General features: G+C 40.6%; 1 long non-coding RNA gene across 8 annotated transcripts; it reads left to right on the top strand.

Annotated features, from left to right (window-relative positions):
- Positions 1–1,478: 1,478 nt before the first annotated feature.
- LOC134452321 (uncharacterized) lies at positions 1,479–6,523 on the top strand. Of its 8 annotated transcripts, none has more exons than XR_010035433.1 (8): positions 1,479–1,581; positions 2,951–3,040; positions 3,149–3,284; positions 3,617–3,688; positions 4,162–4,295; positions 4,640–4,711; positions 5,171–5,306; positions 5,668–6,523. It is a non-coding gene; the product is annotated as an uncharacterized LOC134452321 (long non-coding RNA). The 8 variants fall into 8 exon arrangements; XR_010035432.1 differs by having other exon boundaries at positions 3,614–3,688; XR_010035435.1 differs by having other exon boundaries at positions 3,596–3,688.
- The last annotated feature ends 246 nt before the right edge of the window (positions 6,524–6,769 follow it).

Raw genomic sequence — 6,769 nt, 5'->3', positions numbered from 1 at the left:
CTCAGTAATTTGCATTGTCCGTAATTATACCAAACTAAAACAAAAGTATACACGTAGAAGATAGTCCACGTTACAAAACTTCAACAAAAATGCGAGCCATATCACAAATGAAGGCCATCCAAAATGCTGGTTTACAGTAAAATAAATTGAGGCAATTACCACAAAATCAATAGCATCAGTTTTACACTGAAAAATGAAATATGAGCTAAAACTTCACCCCCTATCATCAGTACAGTAGGTTACATTTCTGAGTAGCTCTAGGTGCGATCATTCTCTCTGGCATTTGCAGCTGGTGCAGCCCTTTTATTGCACTGCGAGCTGTCCACGTGTGTGGTGCTAGGTGAAATGTGCACTGGCAGCACTCATCGTTGAGTTTGGGAGATGTCTTTAGTGGGAGTATTTGAATGTGTAAAAACACGTTGAACACAGTGACAATGGCCATTTTCAGTTAGCTTGGAGAAGTATAGCCTTGCGCCCTACTATTTGTAAGCCTATGCGTTTTGTTTCACCGTCGTACTTGCATCAGCACATTACACTTGCCAAAATAACGTTGATGTGGTGCTGACATTTTACTGAAGCCTAATATCTCAACCAAATCGGGAGTAAATTTAATTAAATTAAAGTCTCTCAACATGGCTTGCCATTCCACGAGGGATAAGGAGAATGCAGCTCACACACGCGGTGCGTTCCTTTGATAGATGCCTGCTGTGTTAAGTGCTGCGCACGCATTGTGTAGGTTTAGAAAAATGAGTGATAAACATATCCAGGTCAAAATTACTGACAGGAAAAGAGGGACAATGACAAAGGGAATGAATTCGCCAGGAAGACAGATTTTATTTGGCAAACTAGAGACTTTCTAGGGTTCATGACAAAATAATGCTTGGCATTAGATCTGATGGCTAGTGGGGAAAACGTCAGAGGGCAATTCTTTCCGAGAGTCCAACAACAACACAATATCAAAATGTCATGGTGGACGCGACCACCTGCCACCAAAAGTCAGCTCCTTTCGGTTCCTAGAAAACAGATGCCTTAAAAAATAATAATAATCCAGATCCCATTCTGCTACTAGGCCTATAGGCTATCTCCAAATTGTTCCATAAGACAGCTTCGCTGACAAGCCTAGCTAATATAGCTGTAGTACCGGTAAGCCCACATGTCACCTGTTCGGTGGTCGTTGTCTATTACAAAACTGTTAATAAAACCTGGGGTCTTCGGGTAGCCTACACTGAAAAAAACGATCCAAGGGGGTCTTTGGATATGCCCAAAAGGAGGACATTGATCTAACATGTTTTTTTCATAGCCTATACCGTCACTAAACACATTTAAATCATGTTGGATTGAAATGTGTCATTTGTATTTGAGTTGTGCATATTTATATCAGGTTACTGGAACATGATTTTGATATGTAAAACGTTACTAATAGGCTACTCCTGACAAGCTGATGGCAGTAGAGTGTTATGAATGCAACCATGAATGACATTCACACGAGACCATGCGAAGAAGACCAACATCAACGGACATTTTTGACTTTCGCGCCCTTGGCTGCTTGGTAGCAGGTCCACCACACACCCCCATTCAAAAGTAAGTTTTTTATTCAACTATTTATATTTATTATCCTTCCATTGGTGATAAACGTGTCGTTATTAGCACAACATTGAAATTGCCATGTTTGTGGATGATAGGGCTGTGAATACATTTTTCGAAACTATTTCAGTTAGTTAGTTTAGCAATCAGTGGTGGTCTAAGTTAATCAATACCGAAGTGGAATACCTAGTTTTTCCTTCTCAATCTTCAGAGTGAAATACATCGGTACTTTAATAGAGGGTAGTAGTATTTTGTGACAGAGAAGTATTACTTCATAAACAGTCGTGTTGGTTCCTCTGGTTCATTCTATTTACTGTCAATGCTCTGGTTGCATGCCGAGGAGCGAGTGAACGGCTCGAAACCCTCGAGGAGCTCTGTGTGACGTGACCACCCCGTGTAGAAAAGGCTGGTAGAACTGCGAAGCTCGCGTCTTCTCCTGTGGGTGAAGACGGTTACATTAGCTATCGACTGGGCTAGCTACAGGGTTCCCACCATGGTAAAATATCTTACCCAACGTTATAAATAATGTACTCCTGGTCAAACTAAGTGAATATGTGTCTGAACTGCAGAACCCATTGACAGTAAATAGAAGGCAGAACCATGATTGTAACGCACGCGCACCTCAAAAGTATGGTGCCTCTAACAGAGACGGTTTAGGTAGGAGCTGTAAATATCTACGGGGGAATGGGCACATGTTTGTACGTGGCGTTATGGCACCCTGTATCATTCCGTGATATCACGGTGATAAAGATGACTGAATAATGCACTGTACTTAAACCACTGATGGAATGATACATGGTGCCTTCACGCTTCGCAGGCTATGCGATTTCCCCAGAACATATTGCTTGTAATATTATCCTATTGTTTAGTCGCTGGCTTCCTGCAGTTGTTAAGTTTCTGTTCAACCCCCCTTTCGTGTAATCAGCTCTAACTTGCCGTTTTAGTTACTCCCTCATATAATTTCTCCATAATGGTGGAAGTAAGCACTAGTATTCACGTAATCAGTTATTTAGTCATGTTGTCTTAGTAGGTTTTATTGGGCCAGGCATACATGAAAGGCTTCAATATAACTTATTTTAAACGTGTACTTGTATCCTGTCTCGTGGCACTGCCGTCACTGCTTAGTATAACGCGATTGCCACAACATAAAACCTCTTGACTCTTAAAGGGACAGCAGTGGTCCACGCAGTCTGGCTCTCCTGCTTTACTATTTAACTGTACTACTTCTGTGTGTGTGTGTGTGTTGGGGGGGGGGGGTTAAAACACTGAATGTTATCAACCTGAACACTCCATTTTGCATTGATAGGAAAATACTGTAATTATGTAATGAATATGTTTTGCTTATCAAGATCATGTTCTATGACAGACATTGTTGCACCAGCAGGAGATTATCAGCGACATGCCCATGGCCACCGACTTCAAGTCCTGCTGGCCAGAAATGTTGGATATTGGAGAGGTAATGTTTTTACTCAGTAGGAAGTACTGGCTTGTATATTGTATGATACCCATGACATTAAGTGTTCCTTAACATACTGTCTTCTGGGCCTTTTTTTTGTCATTTCAGATCCATGCAGAGTTAACTCGTTACCACTATGCCACTGCAGTTAAAGTTTCTTTCCCAGCTGGACCTCCACTGCGATGACCTGGTGAAAATCTTCCAGAAGAGGGGAGGGCACACCGCAAGAAAACTGCAGTCAGTGGTAAGTAAAGGTGCCCCACTTCCTGTCCTTGAGGTGAACTTGTTAGTTTTCTTCAATGCATTTATACCTGGTATGACTTGGCGTTTCAATCCCCAGCCCTTCTCAACACACGCGTGCCTAAGCCTACCGGTAGTTTGGTAATGTCACAATGTGATGTTAATGTCATATTTCTCAATTCATCTGACTGGGCGGTGGGCTGAGGGCATGTGGAAACAAAGAATGTTGTCAACCTGAACACTCCATTTTGCATTGATAGGAAAATGATTAAGTAATGAATATGTTTTGCTTATCAAGATCATGTTTTTTGACAGACATTTGTGTTCCACCAGCAGGAGATCATCAGCGACATGCCCATGGCCACCGACTTCAAGTCCTGCTGGCCAGAAATGTTGGATATTGGAGAGGTAATGTTTCTACTCAGTAGGAAGTACTGGCTTGTGTATTGTATGATACCCATGACATTATGATTAAGTGTTTCCTGTGTAGAATGTGGCCAGAATTGGTACTGCAACTATGCTGCTAATTGAAATAGTGCTGCATTTTGCCAAATTTGATCTTTTCATGAATATTTACTAAATAATAAACCAATATTTATTAGTTTAGCCAAAGTACAGTACGTTTTGCAGCTGAAAATGTCTATATCGGGAAATTCAAAGTGGCAGACCACAGAGCAGATCCCCCTTTTCATGTATGAAAAGTGCAATTATCCCAGTCATAATGAATACTCAGAATATGGTGGTGGTGGTTAGTTCATGAAAAAGGTAACATTTGTGAATGGGCAGCATGAATTCTGGAAATAAACAACTAAAATATTACACAGTGCACCTTAAACATACTGTCTTCTGGGTTTTTTTTTTTTGTGTGTGTGTCATTTCAGATCCATGCAGAGTTGACGCGTCACCACTGCCACTGCAGTTAAAGTTTCTTTCCCAGCTGGACCGCCATTGCGATGACCTGGTGAAAATTTTCCAGAAGAGGGGAGAGCAAACCGCAAGAAAACTGCAGTCATTGGTAAGTAAAGGTGCCCCACTTCCTGTCCTTGAGGTGAACTTGTTAGTTTTCATCAATGCATTTATACCTGGTATGACTTGGCATTTCGATCCCCAGCTCTTCTCAACACGCACGCACGCACGCATGCACGCAGGCCTACCAGTAGTTTGGTAATGTCATAATGTGATGTTAATGTCATATTTCTCCCTTCATCTGACTGGGGGGTGGGCTGGGGGCATGTGGAAACAAAGAATGTTATCAACCTGAACACCTCATTTTGCATTGATAGGAAAATGATTAAGTAATGAATGTGTTTTGCTTATCAAGATCATGTTGTTTGACAGACATTTGTGTTGCACCAGCAGGAGATCATCAGCGACATGCCCATGGCCACCGACTTCAGGTCCTGCTGGCCAGAAATGTTGGATATTGGAGAGGTAATGTTTCTACTCAGTAGGAAGTACTGACTTGTGAATTGTATGATACCCATGACATTATGATATTAAGTGTTTCCTGTGTAGGATGTGGCCAGAATGGGTACTGCAACTATGCTGCTCATTGAAATAGTGCTGCATGTTGCCAAATTTGATCTTTTCATGAATATTTACTAAATTACAAACCAATATTTATTAGTTTAGCCTACAGTAAGTTTTGCAGCTGAAATTCAAAATGGCGCAGATCCCCCTTTTCATGTATGAAAAGCGCAATTTTCCCAGTCATAAGGAATACTTTGAATATGGTGGTGGCAAGTATTCATGAAAAATGTGGTGGCAAGTATTCATGAAAAAGGTAACATTTGTGAATGGGCAGCATGAATTCTGGAAATAAACCAAAATATTACACAGTGCACCTTTAACATGTTGTCTTCTGGGCTTTTTTTTTTTTTGTCATTTCAGATCCATGCAGAGTTGACGCGTTACCACTATGCCACTGCAGTTAAAGTTTCTTTCCCAGCTGGACCTTCACTGTGATGACCTGGTGAAAATCTTCCAGAAGAGGGGAGGGCAAACCGCAAGAAAACTGCAGTCAGTGGTAAGTAAAGGTGCCCCACTTCCTGTCCTTGAGGTGAACTTGTGAGTTTTCATCAATGCATTTATACCTGGTATGACTTGGCATTTTAATCCCCAGCCCTTCTCAACACACACAAACACGCGCGTGCGCAGGCCTACCGGTAGTTTGTTTACATGCATATACATATTCAAATTATTGCCTTAGTCTGACTAGGAGAACTGAGTTTTAAATATCGGACTATGCTTGTGAAGTGCAGGTAAATTTTGTCACACTGTTTCATCCTAACTGGACAGGGTTATTTTAGAGAAACGTTTCTTTGACCTATGTCGACCAGTAACATTTCCCCCCCCCCCCCTTTTTTTTTTTTTTTTTTTTTACCTAGGATTTCACTGCAGCTCAGCAAACGGCCATGGGGATAAAGCTCTATGACGATGGACAATATGGACGTTCACATTGTGTGAGAAGGTGTTGCTGGCTCTGGCTGTAGTGAGGCTTTTTGTTTTGGAATTATCTCGCCCAGAAAAATCTGTGTTTGAAAGAAGTCTGTAGTGAGGCCTCAAACACACTTTACTTTAGTGTGACCTTTACCATCTAGTAACTTGGCCTGCTTCTTGGAGATCTTGACTGTGTGGCTCTGGCTTTAGTGACTGTTTGGGCTTTTCTTTTCTTTTCTTTTCTTACATTTTCAGAATGGATGCTAGCCACTCATCAGTTTTTATCCATTTCCAAGTATTCATAATGACTGGGAATATTACAATTCATACAAGGTGGGAAGGTGGCTGTTCACCATTTTGGATTTGTTGTAATGGACCTCTTTGGCGGCAAAACTTACTGTACTTTGATCAGATCAGTAAATATTAGTTTATTACTAAGGAAACATTCATGAAAAGATATAATTTGTGAATGGGCGACTGAAATGATATGCTGTATTTTTAAGTTACCCCAGAAAATGATAATGGTGCTAGAGGTTACAGTATCTGCCCGAATTGTCACTGAAAATTTTGCATAGTATGTAGTTATGCAAGACACTTCACTGCATATTGCGGTCTTCAGATTCATTTCAAAGAGCAAATTGTAAATGTGTTGCCTCTATTTAATGTAATGCGTAAAATGGATTGTGATTATGATCTGTGAATTCAGTCTGTTCTACTCATGTGTCTGACCTGCACTAAAGGTATATCCGATGTCATGAATCATTTGTTTAAATAAAAGGAAATTTAGAGGTACATATATTTGTAAATGTAGTCTTGTTGCTGAATACCATTGGAAATTGATTCCTTTACTTTATGCACAGAGGTAATGTCCTAAAATTAGTTTAAAGCGATAAAAGGTACAACTCAGTCAGTTTACTCAAGGGGATGTGTAAGATGAGCTTATTTCCAAAAATCACTAAGCATTAAGTTATGCATGCATTTTTGCCAAGCAGGTAATGCCTTTGTATTACCTGGAAATGTGTTGTAACATGATTTCTTCAAATAACACAA

This window comes from Engraulis encrasicolus, chromosome 7 (genome assembly GCF_034702125.1).
Source record: "Engraulis encrasicolus isolate BLACKSEA-1 chromosome 7, IST_EnEncr_1.0, whole genome shotgun sequence".
Taxonomy (NCBI): Eukaryota; Metazoa; Chordata; class Actinopteri; order Clupeiformes; family Engraulidae; genus Engraulis; species Engraulis encrasicolus.
This window is presented reverse-complemented; position numbering and strand designations above follow the sequence as displayed.